Raw genomic sequence first — 20,315 nt, 5'->3', positions numbered from 1 at the left:
CCCCGTCTCTACTAAAAATACAAAAAATTAGCTGGGCATGGTGGTGCATGCCTGTAATCCCAGCTACTCAGGAGGCTGAGGCAGGAGAATTGCCTGAACGATCACGCCATTGAACTCCAGCCTGGGTAACAAGAGCGAAACTCCGCCTCAAAAAAAAAAAAAGAACACTGCATAAAAGTGCAGTGGGGCTCCTCAGCACAAGAGGACAGAGTACCCTGTGGCGAATTTTCCTTATGGGTATTTATGGACCTTAAAGCGGGAGCTTAAGAGTAATTTGGACCATATTAGCCACTGAGGTCATGATACAGGATTATGTTTGTAGACATTTTTGTCCCTTAATGTCAGCCACAGTTGGACAATGAGTTTTGATATGCATGCATTCCAGAGATGTACAGAAATTCTAGTTACAGGCCAGGCGCGGGGGCTCAGGCCTGTAATCCCGGCACTTTGGGATGCCGAGGAGGGTGGATTGCCTGAGGTCAGGAGTGCGAAACCAGCCTGGCCAACATGGTGAAACCCTGTCTCTACTAAAAACACAAAAATTAGCTGGGCATGGTGGTACACGTCTGTAAACCCAGCTACTCAGGAGGCTGAAGCAGGAGAATTACTTGAACCCAGGAGGTGGAGATTGCAGTGAGCCAAGATCGTGCTGCTGCACTCCAGACTGGGCGACACAGCAAGACTTCATCTCAAAAAAAAAAAGAAAGAAAAGAAAAGAAATTCTAGTTACAAATTTTTGAGGAAAGAAACCTGAAACCAGATGCCAGCTTGAAAGAAAGAAAGAAAGAAGGAAAGAAGGAATAGAGGAAGGAAGGAAGGTAGGAAAGGAGGGAGCGAGGGAGGGAGGCAGGGAGGGAAAGAAGGAAGGAAGGAAGGAGGGAGAAAGAAAGAGGAAAAGAGAGAGTGAGAAAGAAAAATCAACTCAACAAAAGGCAGATTAATTGGAGAAAAGCCATGCAGATTTATTAATGTGAACAAGAGGGGAAACCACAGAGAAATTACCCACCCCTCAAGGGAATCTGGAAGCTTAAATATCATTTTGAGATTACAGAAAGACAGGGGCTTCCATCCAGGCAAAATGGGTTATTGGAAGGAAAAAAGGAATTCAGGGGAAATAAACGATTACTAGGGAAATGAATGGGTCGGAACTAGAAGAGAAATTAACTTGTAAATAGATGTCTTTGAAATGTGAATGAACCTGACATTATCTTGTGAAAGGATCTGCTCAGGTGTGGTTACCTTCTTGGTCTGCCTTTCTGCAACAGGGAGGGGAAGAAAGAACATTTGTTTCTAATTGAGGGTTCAGGATTGTAGGTAGATAAAGGAACTTCCTGTGCTTTTGGAGGGGAGGAAAGATCAGAAGACCCTTCTTCAGTTCAGGGTATCAAAGCCTCCATTTCTGAGCCCCAACAACAACAAAAAGCCAATCTTCCTGGTCTCAACTGCAATTCTAAACTGGGTCGGTCTGGCCCAGGAAGTGGGGGGAAAAGACTCACTTACAAACTGGAATCACCAGGTGGCGCTCTCCACCCTGAACAGAACCTGGGTTCCACAGCCAAGGTCGTCTCAGAGGTAACATTGGTTCAAGCTTCATGGAACTCCAAAAATTTCAGAGATTATTGGTTCAACCAATAGCCTTCACCTTCCAGAGGAGGAACAGTGTTCCAGCGTTGTTAAACAGCTTGCTCAAGGTCACAGCTCGTGGACAAAGGCAGGGCTCACCCGCTTGTCTAATCCTGATTTTTCTAAAATGTATCACATAGCTCCCTGATCCGTTCAACAGAGCACGGTCTGCACAATGCAATATTTTCTTATGATAATTCAAAGAATGAACTTCTGTGTAGGAACATCAGAAACATTGGTGACTGTGCTGTGCTATCTATGGGAACCAGATAGATTAGAGAACCCTTATCACATACGAAAAATGGCCCCGGACTGCTGTTTCTTTGTTCAAACAGCTACTTACATTTTTGTTAATTCCTCCGAGGGGTGAGGCACTGTGCACGGGTTTTGGCCCTCCTATTGGTCAGGTTTCTTTATGTTTCTCTGTGTCTTTTTTTTTTTTTTTTTTTTGAGAGAGAGTTTTGCTCTTGTTGCCCAGCCTGGAGTGCAATGGAGCGATCTCGGCTCACTGCAACCTCCACCTCCCGGGTTCAAGCAATCTTCCTCTCTCAGCCTCCCGAGTAGCTGGGATTACAGGCACGAGCCACCACGCCCGGCTAATTTTTGTATTTCCAGTAGAGACAGGGTTTCACCATATTGGCCAGGCTTGTCTCGAACCCCTGACCTCGCGATCAGCCTGCTTGGCCTCCCAAAGTGCTGGGATTACAGGCATGAGCCACCGCGCCCAGCCAAGAATTTTTAAAAACTAGCTAGATGTGTCGGTGTGTGCCTGTGGTCCACCTACTGGAGCTAAGGCAGGAGAACTGCTTGAGCCAGCGAGGTTCGAGCTACCTTGAGCTGTGATGGCGCCACCGCCAAAGCTTTGGGCTTTGGGGAGCTAAAAGGCAGAAGAAATTTAGTCGCAGGAGTGGTTTGCTAGCTTCTGTGGAAAGCAATCCAGACTTTCATTGGTTAACCATTAGTGTCTGGTATCCCTGAAAAGGAGGGAGAGAACGCAAACAAGGTAGAATGGCTATCTTTAAAAAGTCAAAAATAACAGCTGTTGGTGAGGCTGCAGAGAAAGGTGTATGGTTTTTTTTTTTTTTTTTTTTTTTTTTTTTTTTGAGACGGAGTTTCGCTCTTGTTACCCAGGCTGGAGTGCAATGGCGCGATCTCGGCTCACCGCAACCTCCGCCTCCTCGGTTCAGGCAATTCTCCTGCCTCAGCCTCCTGAGTAGCTGGGATTACAGGCACGCACCACCATGCCCAGCTAATTTTTTGTATTTTTAGTAGAGACGGGGTTTCACCATGTTGACCAAGATGGTCTCGATCTCTTGACCTCGTGATCCACCCGCCTCGGCCTCCCAAAGTGCTGGGATTACAGGCTTGAGCCACCGTGCCCGGCCGAAAGGTGTATGTTTATACACTGTTGGTGGGAACATCTATTAGTTCATCCACTGTAGAAAGCAGTTCAGCAGGGTGCGGTGGCTCAAGCCTGTAATCCCAGCACTTTGGGAGGCTGAGGCGGGTTGATCACGAGGTCAACAGATCAAGACCATCCTGGTCAACATGGTGAAACCCCATCTCTACTAAAAATACAAAAAATTGGCCGGGCGCGGTGGCTCAAGCTTGTAATCCCAGCACTTTGGGAGGCCGAGGCTGATGGATCACGAGGTCGAGAGATCGAGACCATCCTGGTCAACATGGTGAAACCCCGTCTCTACTAAAAATACAAAAAATTAGCTGGGCATGGTGGCGCGTGCCTGTAATCCCAGCTACTCAGGAGGCTGAGGCAGGAGAATTGCCTGAACCCAGGAGGCGGAGGTTGCCGTGAGCCGAGATTGCGCCATTGCACTGCAGCCTGGGTAACAAGAGCGAAACTCCGTCTCAAAAAAAAAAAAAAAAAAAAAACAAAAAAAAACAAAAAATTAGCTGGGCATGGTGGCGCCTGCCTGTAATCCCAGTTCAGGAGGCTGAGGCAGGAGAACTGCCTGAACCCAGGAGGCGGAGGTTGCGGTGAGCTGAGATCGTGCCATTGCACTCCAGCCTGGGTAACAAGAGCGAAACTCCATCTCAAAAAAAAAAAAAAGAAAGAAAGCAGTTTGATTTTTATTTTATTTTATTTTATTATTATTATTTTTTGAGACGGAGTTTTGCTCTTGCTGCCCAGGTTGGAGTGCAATGGCACGATCTTGGCTCACTGCAACCTTCACCTCCCGGGTTTAAGCGATTCTCCTGCCTCAGTCTCCCAAGTAGCTAGGTCAACAGGTGCTTGCCACCACGTCTGGCTAATCATTTATTTATTTAAAGCCAGTCAAATTTAGCAGCAGGGGGTTGTATACCAACTTTAGTGACACTGATGTTTATAAGTTCTGATAACCCACTACCATAGGACCAGCCTTTCTTTTTTTTTTTTTTTTTTTTTTCCCCATATTTTTAGTAAAGACAGGGTTTCACCATGTTGGTCAGGCTGGTCTCAAGCTCCTGACCTCAGGTGATCTGCTTGCCTCAGCCTCCCAAAGTGCTGGGATTACAGGTGTGAGCCACCATGCCTGGCCTGGAGACTTTTTTTTTTTTTTTTTTTTTGAGACGGAGTTTCGCTCTTGTTACCCAGGCTGGAGTGCAATGACACGATCTCGGCTCACCACAACCTCCGCCTCCTGGGTTCAGGCAATTCTCCTGCCTCAGCCTCCTGAATAGCTGGGATTACAGGCACGTGCCACCATGCCCAGCTAATTTTTTGTATTTTTAGTAGAGACGGGGTTTCACCATGTTGACCAGGATGGTCTCGATCTCTTGACCTCGTGATCCACCCGCCTTGGCCTCCCAAAGTGCTGGGATTACAGGCTTGAGCCACCGCGCCCAGCTCCTGGAGATTTCTTAAAGAACTAAAAAGAAAAAGAAAAATAGAACTATCGTTTGACCCAGTGAGGGCATTACTGGGTATCTACCCAACGGAAAATAAATCATTCTGCCAGAAAGACACATGAGCCCTTATGTTCATCCAAGCGTTGTTTACAATAATAAAGGCATGGAATCGATCTAGGCTCCTGTCAACAGTGGACTGAGTAAAGAAAATGAGGCATATATATACCACAGAATACACGCAGCCATAAAAAGAATGAAATTATGTCCTTGTAGCAACATGGATGCAGCTGGAGGCCATTATTCTAAGAGAATTAACTCAGGAACAGGAAATCAAATACCCTATGTTCTCACTTATAAGAGAAAGCTAAACATTGGGTACACGTGGTCATAAAGAAGGGCACAATCAACACTGGGGACTCCTAGAGGAGGGAGAGAGTGGTGGGGGCAAGGGTTGGCAAACTACTGAGTACTATGCTCACGACCTGGGTGAAGGTCATTTGTACCCCAAATCTCCATATCACGAAATATGCCCATGTAATAAACCTGCATGTGTGCCACTTGAATCAAAAATAAAAGTTGGGCGCCGGGCGCGGTGGCTCAAGCCTGTAATCCCAGCACTTTTGGGAGGCCGAGGCGGGTGGATCACAAGGTCAAGAGATCGAGACCATCCTGGTCAACATGGTGAAACCCCGTCTGTACTAAAAATACAAAAAATTAGCTGGACATGGTGGCGCGTGCCTGTAATCCCAGCTACTCAGGAGGCTGAGGCAGGAGAATTGCCTGAACCCAGGAGGCGGAGGTTGCGGTGAGCCGAGATCGTGACATTGCACTCCAGCCTGGGTAACAAGAGCAAAACTCTGTCTCAAAAAATGTATATATATATATACAAAAATTAGCCAGGTGTGGTGGTGTGTGCCTGTAATCCCAGCTACTTGGGAGGCTAAGGCAGGAGAATCACTTGAACCTGGGATGCAGAGGTTGCAGTGAGCTGAGACTGTGCCACTGCAATCCAGCCTGGGTGACAGAGCGAGACTCCGTCTCAATAAAAAAAATAATAAATAATAATAGTAATAATTATGCTTCTTGCTTTTGTGAATTGACTGCTTTCATGCTTTATAGGGGCTCAACTTTAGAACACAGATAGTCACCAAGCCCATATTATAAAAACCATAAGGTGTTTGCTTTACTTATCTTCCTTTCTCTTCGTCCCTTATTCTTCCATCGGTGATTGCTTACATAGAGTCATTTTGTAGAAGGGAGTCACTAATGCTTTGTTAACAAGAATAATGAACTTGTTTTTCTTTCAAATAACAATGATCCCTAGCTTCTTTTTTTGTTTGTTTGTTTGAGACAGGGTCTCACTCTGTCATCCAGGCTGGAATTCAGTGGTGTGATCACGGCTTCTGCAGCCTGGACCTCCCTGGCTCAAACCATCCTCCCACCTCAGCCTCCCCAGTAGCTGGGACCACAGGGGCTCGCCCTCAGACCCAGTGAATTTTTTGTATTTTTTGTAGGGATGTGGTCTTACTGTGTTGAGACCCCAGGGGGGTCTCAAACTCCTGGGCTCAAGTGATTCACCTGCCTCTGCCTCCCAAAGTGCTGAGATTACAGGCGTGAGCCCCCCGTGCCTGACCGATCCTTAGTTTCTGGATGGCACCCAGAAGTTTAACTGACCCAGGGACCCAAGCAGCTTTGATCACCAGGGCTCTCTCCTTTTGCATACCTTACTCAAAAAAGTACTGGAACCTAGCTTTAAGGGTTCTACAGCAAGATGACCAAACGTATGAGCACTCTGTGAAAAGTAAGAACACTGGCCCTGAATGAGGAATGTGCCCATTCCTTCGTGGGCTTCGTGGCATGTTTTGTGGCTCAGTGGCCCTGGTTCGCAGCTGGATTCCCATGAGCAAGAGTGCCCACTAGGTGCACCTTTGGGAAGAAATTTGTTCTTCTACTCCATAGCCCTAGAGTTCTACGTTCTTTCCTCTCTCCCTCCCTCCTTTCTTTTCTTTCCTTTTCTTTCTTTCTTTTTTTTTTCTTTTGAGACGGAGTTTCACTCTTGTTACCCAGGCTGGAGTGCAATGGCGCGATCTCGGCTCACCGCAACCTCCGCCTCCTGGGTTCAGACAATTCTCCTGCCTCAGCCTTCCAAGTAGCTGGGATTACAGGCACGTGCCACCACGCCCAGCTAGTTTTTGTATTTTTAGTAGAGACGGGGTTTCACCATGTTGACCAGGATGGTATCGATCTCGTGACCTCGTGATCCACCCGCCTCAGCCTCCCAAAGTGCTGGGATTATAGGCGTGAGCCACCGCGCCCGGCCTTTTTCCTTTTCTTTTCTCACTTTTCTTTCTTTCTCTCTCTCTTTCTTTTTTTTTTGACAGAGCTTTGCTCCAGCTCCAGGCTGGAGTGAAGTGGTGAGATCGGCTCACTGCCACCTCCGCCTCTGGGGTTCAAGTGATTCTCCTGCCTCAGCTGCTCAAGTAGCTGGGATTACAAGTGTGTGCCACCATACCCAGCTAATTTTTAAATATTTTTAATAGAGATGGGATTTCACCATGTTGGCCAGGCTGGTCCTGAACTCTTGACCTCAGGTGATCCACCTGCCTCAGCCTCCCAAAGTGGTGGGATTACAGGCTTGAGCCACCACACCAGCTTCCTCTTTCTTTCTTTCTTTCTTTTTTTTTTTTTTTGAGACGGAGTTTCGCTCTTGTTACCCAGGCTGGAGTGCAATGGCGCGATCTCGGCTCACTGCAACCTCCGCCTCCTGGGTTCAGGCAATTCTCCTGCCTCAGCCTCCTGAGTAGCTGGGATTACAGGCACGTGCCACCACGCCCAGCTAATTTTTGTACTTTTAGTAGAGACGGGGTTTCACCATGTTGACCAGGATGGTCTCGATCTCTCGACCTCGTGATCCACCTGCCTTGGCCTCCCAAAGTACTGGGATTATGGGTGTTAGCCACCGCACCTGGCCTCTCTTTTTTTTTATTTGTTTGACACAGGGTCTCACTTTCTCACTCTGTTGCCCAGGCTGGAGTGCAGTGGCATGATCTTGGCTTACTGCAACCTCTGCCTCCTGGGTTCAAGCGATTCTTGTGCCTCAGCCTCGAGAGTAACTGGGATTACAGGTGAACGCTACACTTGGCTAATTTTTGTATTTTTATTTATTTATTTTTGAGACAGGGTCTCGCTTTGTCAACCAGGCTGGAGTGTGGTGGGGTGGATCCCAGGCTCAACCAATTCTCGTGCCTCAGCCTTCCGAGTTTCTAGAATTATACCATGCACCCCCACACCCAGATAACTTTAATTTTTGTATTTTTAGAAAAGATGAGTTTTCATCGTGTTGGCCAGGCTGGTCTTGAATGCCTGGTGTCAAGTCATCTGCCCACCTCAGCCTCCCAAAGTGCTGGAATTACAGGCATGAGCCACTGAGCCCGATTTTTCTTTTAAACATGTATTCCTGTCCATTCCAACATCAAATAGCAACACAATTGTATTTTTATAAATATGGCCTCTAAAACATAATACTGCAAGGAACATGAAATTTCACTTTTCAGCAAATTTGTTCATTGCTAAGGTTTTTCAGAGATGTATACCCTTCATCCACCCCCTCCCACCTGGCCCTGCTGTCTTGCCTGTGTGCCTTGACTGTGTGCCAGGCATTGTGCTAGACACTGGGGTAACAATGGCAAACAAAACGCAGTGAGGTCTCTGCCCTTGTGAAGTGCATAGTCATCTCCTTCGTGCCAGGCACATCTGACAGAGGCTGTTTCAGCCCAGCTACGTGCTCTTTGGCCCCCCCACTGCCTGCCTGAGGTCTTGTTCTTCCCACTACCCAGGATACCTTTAATTCCCTTCTTAACTGGCTCATTCTCAGCAATTCTTCCAGCTGAAGTTGTCACCTCTTCCAGGAAGTCTTCCTAGGTGTACACAGCAGGGGGAGGTGCTCCTCTTCTGCATTCCCACAGCACCTGAAGAAATACACATCACAACTCTGATCATTCTGAATTGTAATAATATCTCTCTTATTTTTCTTTATTCATTTGTTTTTGAGACAAGTCTCACTCTACCTCTGCCTCCTGGGTTTAAGTGATTCTCTTGCCTCAGCTTCCCAAGTAGCTGGGACTACAGGCGCACACCACCATGCCCAGTTTTTTTTGTTTTTGTTTTTGTTTTTGTATTTTTAGTAGAGACGAGGTTTCACCATGTTAGCCAGGATGGTCTCCATATCCTGACCTTGTGGTAGATATGGTCTCAGCCTCCTAAAGTACTGGGATTACAGGCGTGAGCCACTGCACCTGGCTTTATTTTTATAATTATTTTTTTGAGACAGAGTCTCACTCTGTTGCCCAGGCTGGAATGCAGCGTCATAATCACGACTCACTGCAGCCTCAATCTCCTGGGTTCAAGTGATCCTCCTACCTCAGTCTCCCAAGTAACCGGGACCACAGGTACCTGCCACCACGCCCAGCTAATTTTTTAATTTTTTGTAGAAACGGGATCTTGCTATGTTGCCCAGGCTGGTCTCAAACTACTGGGCTCAAGTGATTTTCCCACCTCAGCCTCCCAGAGTGCTAGTATTATATTCGTAAGCCACTGTGCCCAGTTTATGGGTTTTTTTTTTTTTTGAGACAGAGTTTCACTGTTGTTGCCCAGGCTGGAGTGTAATGGCGCAATCTTGGCTCACTGCAACCTCCGCCTCCTGGGTTCAAGTGATTCTCCTCTCTCAGCCTCCCGAGTAGCTGGGATTACAGGCATGCACCACCATGCCCGCTAATTTTGTATTTTTAGTAGAGATGGGGTTTCACCATGTTAGTCAGGCTGGTCTCGAACTCCCCATCTCAGGTGATCTGCTGCCCTCGGCATCCCAAAGTGCTGGGATTATAGGTGTGAGCCACTGCACCTGGTCATCTCTTTACAGCTCTATCTTTCTGCTCCAGCATGAGTTCTTTCCAAGGCACAGACAATGTCTCATTCATTTTGCGTCCCCAGGGTCCAGCACAGGACTTGACCCGTAACATATGCTCAATAAATGGTAAGTGAACAGAGTTTTGGCATCAGCTTCACCTAACACTCAGGAAAGGTTTTATTTTGGCAACTCTTCCTCTAGAACCTGGCAACTCTTCCTCTAGAACCTTGCAGATGGATCTCGTCTACCTAAAAGGATTTCTTTGGTAATCAGCTCAGCTGTACCCTTTCCAGGGGACATCTAGTCTCCATAAGAGTTACTTGTCTTCTGCTCCAGGGAGCAGTCTGGCCTTTTGGGACCATCTTTACATAGGTTTTTCTTTTTTTGAGACAGAGTTTCGCTCTTGTTGCCCAGGCTGGAGTGCCATAGCGTGATCTTGGCTCACTGCAACCTCCGCCTCCCAGATTCAAGTAAGTCTCCTGCCTCAGCCTCCTGAGTAGCTGGGATTATAGGCACGTACCACCACCCCCGGCTAATTTTTTTTTTTTTTTTTTTTTTTTTGAGACGGAGTTTCGCTCTTGTTACCCAGGCTGGAGTGCAATGGCGCGATCTCGGCTCACCGCAACCTCCGCCTCCTGGGCTCAGGCAATTCTCCTGCCTCAGCCTCCTGAGTAGCTGGGATTACAGGCACGCGCCACCACGCCCAGCTAATTTTTTGTATTTTTAGTAGAGACGGGGTTTCACCATGTTGACCAGGATGGTCTTGATCTCTCGACCTCGTGATCCACCCGCCTCGGCCTCCCAAAGTGCTGGGATTACAGGCTTGAGCCACCACGCCCGGCCTAATTTTTTATATTTTTAGCAGAGATGGGTTTTCTTCACATTGGTCAGTCTGGTCTCAAACTCCCAGCCTGACCTCAAGTGATCCGCCCGCCTCGGCCTCCCAAAGAGCTGGGATTACAGGTGTGAGCCACTGCACCCGGCTACCTCGGTTTATATAATGTCACGGGCAGGCTTGCACCCTTCTGGCCATGGACGTGTATGACCTTAGTGACTTCACTGTCTCTCGCTCTGTTCTTAACCTACATTCCAATCTTTTCTGATTATCGGCTAAAGTCCTGGGTTCTGGTAGGAAACACATTTGGATTTATATCTCTAGCCCATTGCTTCAAGCTGTGAGACCTTGGCAACTTATCTTTCTGAGCCCCAGTTTCCTCAGTCATAAAATGCAAATGGTAACTATGGCCCTTACCAGGGTTCACAGGACAGGGTTGAGAAGATTATATAGGACAGAGCATATGGGATGTTTAGCATAGCTGGGTGCACTGGTTCACGCCTGTCATCCCAGCCTCTCAGCCTCAGGAGGCTAAGGTAGGAGGATCATTTGAGCCCAAGAGTTTGAGACCAGCTTGGGCAACATAGAGACCCTGTCTGGTAAAAATAATAGTAAATAAAAATAATTTTTAAATTTATTTTTGAACCAGGCACGGTGGCTCACGCTTGTAATCCCAGCACTTTGGGAGGCCGAGGCGGGTGGATCATGAGGTCGAGAGATTGAGACCATCCTGGTCAACATGGTGAAACCCCGTCTCTACTAAAAATACAAAAAATTAGCCGGGCATGGTAGCACGTGCCTGTAATCCCAGCTACTCAGGAGGCTGAGGCAGGAGAATTGCCTGAACCCAGGAGGCGGAGGTTGCGGTGAGCCGAGATCGTGCCATTGCACTCCAGCCTGGGTAACAAGAGCGAAACTCCGTCTCAAAAAAAAAATATATATATATTTTTGAGACAGAGTCTCTGTTGCCCAGACTGGAGTGCGGTGGTGCAATCTTCCCTCACTACAACCTCCACCTCCTGGGCTCAGGTGATTCTCCAGCCTCAGCCTCTCGAGTAGCTGGGACTACCAAGCAGCTAATTTTTTTTTATTTTTAGTAGAAGCAGGTTTTCCCCATGTTGGCTGGGCTGGTCTCAAACTCCTGATCTCAGGTGATCTGCCCACCTCAGTTTCCCAAAGTGCTGGGATCACAGATGTGAGCCATCATGCCAGGCTTAAAAAACAAAAATAATTTTAAAAGATCCTTAGCATTGTAGTTGGCAAAGAGAAAGGGCTGAACAGAAATCATAATACTATTTGGGATGTACAGAATATATTCACCTTTCTTATAATTTAACCCTACATTTTATATACCAAATAACCACTATCATCATACTAATTAATTAGCTTGCTTTTTTCCTGGCAGCTTTTATTTTTTATTTTTTTTAATTTTTTTCTTTTTGAGGTGGCAGAGTTTCGCTCTTGTTACCCAGGCTGGAGTGCAATGGCGTGATCTCGGCTCACCGAAACCTCCACCTCCTGGGTTCAGGCAATTCTCCTGCCTCAGCCTCCTGAGTAGCTGGGATTACAGGCACGCGCCACCATGCCCAGCTAATTTTTTTTTGTATTTTTAGCAGAGATGGGGTTTCACCATGTTGACCAGGATGATCTCGATCTCTTGACCTCGTGATCCACCCGCCTCAGCCTCCCAAAGTGCTGGGATTACAGGCTTGAGCCACCGGGCCCGGCCTTCCTGGCAGCTTTTAAAACTTTTTTTCCTATTCAATGAAAAAGTAATATGAAAATTACTTTAAAAGGAAAATTTATAAAGGTATAATTTTTAAAAGTTCAATCCGTTTGTGCAAAGTGAAAGTCCCTGTAACAAATCTTTCTACATTCTTTATCTCACTCTAAAAAGATACCACAGTTAACTATTTGTTTATTCTTTCAGATATGCGTTTATGTATGTATGCATTATATAGATGAGACAGTAACACATACACATGTTTTTAAAGACATAAATAAGGTCACACACACTATATATATATATATTATTATTATTTTTTTTTTTTTGAGATGGAGTCTCAACCTGTCACCCAGGCTGGAGTGCAATGGTGTGATCTTGGCTTACTGCAACCTCCGCCTCCTGGGTTCACGCGATTCTCCTGCTTCAGCCTCCTGAGTAACTGGGTTTATAGGCGCCCACAACCACACCTGGCTAATTTTTTTTTTTGTATTGTTAGTTCAAACAGGGTTTCACCATGTTGGCCAGGCTGGTCTTGAACTCCTGACCTCAGGTGATCTACCCATCTGGGCCTCCTAAAGTACTGGGATTACAGGCATGAACCACTGTGCCTGGTGGTGGTGGTTAGTTTTTGAGTCTCTCTCTGTCACCTGGGCTGGAGTGCAGTAGCCTGATCTTGGCTTACTGCAGCCTCCGCCTCCTAGACTCAAGTGACCCTCCTTACCTCAGCCTCAAAACTGTTTGTGTAATCCACCTGCCTTGGCCTCCCAATGTGTTGGGATTACAGGCATGAGCCACGGTGCCCAGCTATCTCTGTATATGTGACATTTGCCCTTCTAGAACTTTGATCCAACTCCAGGGAATTGGCTTGGCACCCCTCCTTTTTTTTTTTAATCTAATCTCTTTGCTCACTTACCTTGAACTTTGGTCCAATGTTCAATTCAGAAAAACATGACTAATTCAAAACAGTTGGGGGAGTAGAAATACGTTCTAGGTTGATGTATTTTAATAAATATAGTTTCTTAATTTCTAGAGCTTGCAGAAAATTATAGGAAGTTCTTAACATTTTGATAAGTAGAGATAGGGTCTGTTTTAATTAAGTGGCCAGTATCATACAGGACTAATGTTAGCTGTGTACACATGCTAGGGCTTACTGATCAGGTGCTTAGATGTTGCTCTGTTAAGCTGATTAACAAGATCTCTTTGTTGTAAATTAGTAATGTGCATCACTCATTTGCTACTTGCAGAAGACATCTTTTGCTTTTATGTTTCCTACCTGGATTTATTTTCCTTTTTATTTTATTTCATTATTTTTTAAATTAAAAAAAAATTTTTTTTAAATTTATTTAAGACGGGGTTTCACCATGTTGATCAGGCTGGTCTTGAACTCCCGACCTCAGGTGATCCGCCCACCTTGGCCTCCAAAGTGCTTGGATTACAGGCGTGAGCCACCATGCCCAGCCTCTTTTCCTTTTTCCTTCCTTCCTTCCCTCCTTCCTTCCTTCCTTCCCTTCTTCCTCCTTTCTGCTTTCTTGCTTTCTCGCTTATTTCTTGACGAAATCTCACTCTGTCGCCTGAGGAGTCTCACTCTGTTGCCAGGCTGGAGTGCGGTGGCATGATCTCAGCTCACTGCAACCTCTGCCTCCTGGGTTCAAGCAATTCTCCTGCCCCAGCCTCCTGAGTAGCTGAGACTACAGGCACGCACTACCACACCTGGCTAATTTTTTTTTACAATAACGATTTATACTTCTTCTAAAAAAAAAACCAAAAACAAACCAGGATGCATGTGCAGAACATGCAGATTTGTTACATGGGCGTATGCGTCCCACGGCGGTTTGATTCACCGACTGACCCATCCTCTAAGTTCCTTCCCCTCGCCTCCCATTCCCCTAACAGGCTGTGGTGTGTATTCCCCTCTCTGTGTCCATGTGTTCTCAAAGTTCAACTCCCACTTATGAGTGACAACATGCGGTATTTGGTTTTCTGTTCCTGTGTTAGTTTGCTGAGGATGATGGCTTCCAGCTATATCCATGTCCCTGCAAAGGACATGATCTCATTCATTTTTATGGCTGCATGGTATTCCATGGTGTATTTTTTTTTTTTTTTTTTTTTTTTTTTTTGAGACGGAGTTTCGCTCTTGTTACCCAGGCTGGAGTGCAATGGCGCGATCTCGGCTCACCGCAACCTCTGCCTCCTGGGTTCAGGCAATACTCCTGCCTCAGCCTCCTGAGTAGCTGGGATTACAGGCACGCACCACCATGCCCAGCTAATTTTTTGTATTTTTAGTAGAGACGGGGTTTCACCATGTTGACTGGGATGGTCTCGATCTCTTGACCTCGTGATCCACCCGCCTCGGCCTCCCAAAGTGCTGGGATTACAGGCTTGAGCCACCGCGCCCGGCTCCATGGTGTATATGTATCACATTTTCTTTATCCAGTGTATCATTGATGAGCATTTGGGTAGGTTTCATTTCTTTGCTTTTGTAAACAGTGCTGCCATAAACATACATGTGCATGTGTCTTTATAGAATGATTTATATTCCTTTGGGAATATACCTGGCAATGGGATTGTTGGGTCAAACGGTATTTCTGGTTCTAGATCCTTGAGGAATCGCCATACTGTCTTCCATAATGGTTGAACTAATTTACATTCCCACCAACAGTGTAAAAGCATTCCTATTTCTCCACAGCCTCTCCGGCATCTATTGTTTCCTGACTTTTTAATAATTGCCCTTCTGACTGGTGTGAGATGGTATCTCAATGTGGTTTTTATTTCCACTTCTCTAATGACTAGTGATGATGAGCTTTTCTTCATATGTTTGTTGGCCACGTAAATGTCTACTTTTAAGAAGTGTCTATTCATATCCTTTGCCCAATTTTTGATGGGGCTGTCTTTTAAATATGTTTAAGTTCCTTATAAATTCTGGATATTAGACCTTTGTCAGATGAGTAGATTGCAAAAATGTTCTCCCATTCTGTAGGTTGCCTGTTCACTCTGATGATACTTTCTTTTGCTGTGCAGAAGCTCTTTAGCTTAATTATATTTCATTTGTCAATTTTGGCATTTGTTGCAATTGCTTTTGGTGATTTAGTCATGAAGTCTTTGCCCATGCCTATGTCTTGAATGGTATTGCCTAGGTGTTCTTTGAGACGGAGTTTCGCTCTTGTTACCCCAGGCTGGAGTGCAATGGCGCGATCTCGGCTCACCGCAACCTCCGCCTCCTGGGTTCAGGCAATTCTCCTGCCTCAGCCTCCTGAGTAGCTGGGATTACAGGCACACGCCACCATGCCCAGCTAATTTTTTGTATTTTTAGTAGAGACGGGGTTTCGCTGTGTTGACCGGGATGGTCTCGATCTCTTGACCTCGTGATCCACCCGCCTCGGCCTCCCAAAGTGCTGGGATTACAGGCTGAGCCACCGTGCCCGGCCGCCTAGGTGTTCTTCTAGAGTTTTTATGGCTTTGGGTTTTACATTTAAGGCTTTAATCCATCTTGAGTCAATTTTTGTATAAGGTGTTTTGTTACTCAAAGGCAACATAAAAAAGAAAATTTTTTTTAATTTAAAAAAATTTTAAAAATTTTGTATAAGGTGTAAGGAAGGGGTCCAGTTTTAGCTTTCTGCATATGACTAGCCAGTTTTTCCAGCACCATTTACTGAATAGGAAATCCTTTCTCCATTGCTTTTGTCAAGTTTGTCAAAGGTCAGATGGTTGCAGATGTGTGATGTTACTTCTGAGGTTTCTGTTCTGCTCCATTGGTCTATATGTCTGTTTTGGTACCAGTACCACGCTCTTTTGGTTACTGTAGCCTTGTGGTATAGTTTGAAGTCAGGTAGTGTGATGCTTCCAGCTTTGTTCTTTTTGCTAAGGATTGTCTTGGCTATATGGGGTCTTCTTCGATTCAATCTGAAATTTAAATAGTTTTTTCTAATTCTGTGAAGAATGTCAATGGTAGTTTAATGGGAATAGCCTTGAATCTATAAATTACTTCAGACAGCATGGTCATTTTCATGATATTGATTCTCCTAGCCATGAGGATGGAATGTTCTTCCATTTGTTTGTGTCCTCTCCTATTTCCTTGAGCAGTGTTTTGTAGTTCTCCTTGAAGAGGTCCTTCACATCCCTTGTTGGCTTTATTCCTAGGTAAACACTTGGCTAATTTTTATATTTTTAGTAGAGATGGGGTTTCACCACGTTGGCCAGAATGGGTGCAAACTCCTGACCTCAAGTGATCTATCTGCCTCATCCTCCAAAAGTGCTGGGATTACAGGTGTGAGCTACCACTCCTGGTCTCCTTTCCGCAGTTCTCTCTCTCTCTCTCTCTCTTTTATTTTATTTTTTTTTTTGAGACAGAGTGTCGCTCTTGTTACCCAGACTGGAGTGCAATGGCACGATCTCGGCTCACCGCAACCTCCGCCTCCTGGGTTCAAGCAATTCTCCTGCCTCAGCCTCCTGAGTAGCTGGGATTACAGGCACACACCACCATGCCCAGCTACTTTTTTGTATTTTTAGTAGAGACGGGGTTTCACCACGTTGACCAGGATGGTCTCGATCTCTCGACCTCGTGATCCACCTGCCTCGGCCTCCCAAAGTGCTGGGATTACAGGCTTGAGCCACCAGCGCCCGGCCTTTTTTTTTTTTTTTTTGGTATCAGCACGTTTATTTTCCTTTGAGGAAGTGCCCCCCTCAACCCTAAGAAACCTTAATTGGAATGGAACAGAAGGGGTGGACAAGAACCCAGGCTTGGCTAGAATTATGAGTCCTCAGGGGTGGACACACAACTTGGTTTGGATTATTGAGGGGTAGTCTCCGTATTTTTGCTGGAGGTATCAAGAAATAGAAGCCTTTGTTCTGCTGGGGTTGCTAACCTGAATGAATGAAGGCCTGAAGCTACTGTTGGCTGCGCTGGTTATCTACAGGTGTGAAATAAACCAGCAAGACTTTCCTGACTTACACATTCGGCCGGGCGCGGTGGCTCATGCCTGTAATCCCAGCACTTTGGGAGGCCGAGGCAGGTGGATCACAAGGTCAGGAGATCGAGACCATCCTGGCTAACACAGTGAAACCCCATCTCTACTAAACATACAAAAAATTAGCTGGGTGGCCGGGCGTGGTGGCTCACGCCTGTAATCCCAGCACTTTGGGAGGCCGAGGCGGGTGGATCACGAGGTCGAGAGATTGAGACCATCCTGGTCAACATGGTAAAACCCCGTCTCTACTAAAAACACAAAAAATTAGCTGGGCGTGGTGGCACGTGCCTGTAATCCCAGCTACTCAGGAGGCTGAGGCAGGAGAATTGCCTGAACCCAGGAGGCGGAGGTTGTGGTGAGCTGAGATCGCGCCATTGCACTCCAGCCTGGGTAACAAGAGCGAAACTCCGTCTCAAAAAAAAAAAAAAAGTAATAAGCCAAAACGGAAGGAGGTAAGGCTGTGTCGCTTGACTGTGAGGAGATAAGTGCTAGGAGTGGAAAAGTACCAGGTATGAAATCAGAGTAGGCAACAGTGGGTTCAAGGTTTCCCCTCCTCCCATCCCCAGAAGGAGGCCTTGGCAGAAGCCCCAAAGAAGACCTCTACCCAAGGCCCCAGATAAAGAGACCCAGGGTCAAAGGTGCTACCTGGCTAGGAAAGCAAGTATGTTCAAGAGCATGGCTGGCCAGGGCCGCAGGAGTCCCTGACTCTAACTCCCTTCAGAGACTGCAGTGCACAGGCTGGGCACCGAGTCTGCAGTGGGGAGGACAGCTTTCCCCAAGGCCTGCCACAGAAAGCCTTTGTCATTGCTCATGGTCTGGCAGGCCTGAAGAATCTCACCTAGGTTTTCAAGCAGGACCCGTACTCCCCACACATCTGAAAGCCGGGCTTCTAGGGGAAGGATTCCACCTCCAAGATCACTCACCAGTTGTTGGCAAAATTCAGTTCCTGGAGGGATGTTGGGCTCGGGCTTCGGGTCCTCGCTGGCTGTTGGCCAAAAGCCGCCCTTGGTTCCTGGCCATGCAGGCCTCTGCCACAGGATGGCTTGCTTCATGGAGGCCTGCAAGCTGAGAAAGCAATAGAGAGTGCGTGCCAGCAAGATGGAAGCCACAGCCTTATTCAACTGAATTGGAAGTGACATCCGGACTGCATGTCATATGTTGTTTGTTTTGAGATAGGGTCTTGCTCTGTTGCCCAGGCTGGGGTGCAGTGGCGTGATGGTTCACTACAGTCTTTAACTCTTAGGCTCAAGCCATTCTCCAGCCTAAGCCTCCTATTTTTTGGAGAGATGGGGTCTTACCATGTTGCCCAGGTTGGTCTTGAGCTCCTGGCTTAAGCAATCTTCCTGCCTCGGCCTCCCAAAGTGCTAGGATTATAGGTGTGAGCCACTGCACCTGATCCAGTCTTGCATAACTTAATCAGAAGTGACATCCCATTCCCAGGTCATGTGTTACTGATTAGAAGCAAGTTACTTGAGGGGAGCGGAGCACACAGGGCCATGAATACCAGGATGTACTGGGTCCATCTTAGAAACTGCCTGCCAGAATCGTACTCTGGAAACATGAAGGGAGAGTCTACTTGAAATTGAAACCACTTGGGCTGGGCGCGGTGGCTCAAGCCTGTAATCCCAGCACATTGGGAGGCCGAGGTGGGTGGATCACGAGGTCGAGAGATCGAGACCATCCTGGTCAACATGGTGAAACCCCGTCTCTACTAAAAATACAAAAAATTAGCTGGGCATGGTGGTGTGTGCCTGTAATCCCAGCTACTTAGGAGGCTGAGGCAGGAGAATTGCCTGAACCCAGGAGGCGGAGGTTGCGGTGAGCCGAGATCATGCCATTGCACTCCAGCCTGGGTAACAAGAGCGAAACTCCGTCTCAAAAAAAAAAAAAAGAAAAGAAAAGAAATTGAAACCACCCACAAGTGAAACAGACACCTAAGGTATTAGTTAAGTCCCTGGATCCAGACACTCCTGAAACCAATCACCCACCTACCAGCATCTCTGTATATGAACAAATTACTTTTCTTTTCTTTCTTTCTTTCTTTTTTTTTTTTTTTTTTTTTTGAGACGGAGTTTCGGCTCTTGTTACCCAGGCTGGAGTGCAATGGCGCGATCTCAGCTCACTGCAACCTCAGCCTCCTGGGTTCAGGCGATTCTCCTGTCTCAGCCTCCTGAGTAGCTGGGATTACAGGCACGCGCCACCATGCCCAGCTAATTTTTTGTATTTTTAGTAGAGACGAGGTTTCACCACGTTGACCAGGATGGTCTCGATCTCTTGACCTTGTGATCCACCTGCCTCGGCTTCCCAAAGTGCTGGGATTACAGGCTTGAGCCACCGCACCTGGCCTACTTTTCTTTTTTTTTTTGAGACAGTCTTGCTCTGTCGTTGTGGCTGGAGTACAATGGTGTGATACGAGCTCACTGCAACCTCTGTCTCCAGGGTTCAAGTAATTCTCCTGCCTCAGGCTCCCAAGTAGCTGGGATTACAGGCACAGACCACCACACCTGGCTAATTTTCGTATTTTTAGTAGAGACAGGGTTTCATCATGTTGGCCAGGCTGGTCTCAATCTCCTGACCTCAGGTGATCCACCCATCTCAGCCTCCCAAAGTGCTGAGATTACAGGCATGAGCCACCACGCCTGGCCTTCCTCATTATGGCAGAAACTGCCTACCAGAATGGTTATCTGGAAACATAAAGGGAGAGTCTACTTGAAATTGAAACCACCCTACAGTACCAGTTTATCTTGGTGCAGTGGCTCATGCCTGCAATCCCAGCACTTTGGGAGGTCAAGGCAGGAGATCACTTGAGCTCAGGAGTCTGAGACCATTAAGAGCCTCATGGGGCTGGGACTGCAGGCCCACGCCACCAGGCCCAGCTAATTTTTTGTGTGTGTTTTGTGTAGAGATAAGCTTTTACCATGTTGCCCAGGCTGGTCTCAAACTCCAGAGCTCAAGCAATCCTCTCACCTTGGCTTCCAAAGAGCTGGGATTACAGGTGTGAGCCACCGTGCCAGTCCTACAAGGTTTTTTTTTTTTTTTTTTTTTTTTTTTTGAGACGGAGTTTCGCTCTTGTTACCCAGGCTGGAGTGCAATGGCGCGATCTCGGCTCACCGCAACCTCCGCCTCCTGAGTTCGGGCAATTCTCCCGCCTCAGCCTCCTGAGTATCTGGGATTACAGGCACGCGCCACCATGCCCAGCTAATTTTTTGTATTTTTAGTAGAGACGGGGTTTCACTATGTTGACCGGGATGGTCTCGATCTCTCGACCTCGTGATCCACCCGCCTCGGCCTCCCAAAGTGCTGGGATTACAGGCTTGAGCCACCGCGCCCGGCCAGTCCTACAAGATTTTTAATGGCCCCTCTGTAGTCTCGGAGCATCACCTCCATTCTGTATTAGCTCCTACCATTCACAAC

The sequence above is a fragment of the Saimiri boliviensis genome, chromosome 7 (assembly GCF_048565385.1).
Source record: "Saimiri boliviensis isolate mSaiBol1 chromosome 7, mSaiBol1.pri, whole genome shotgun sequence".
NCBI lineage: Eukaryota > Metazoa > Chordata > Mammalia > Primates > Cebidae > Saimiri > Saimiri boliviensis.
This window is presented reverse-complemented; position numbering follows the sequence as displayed.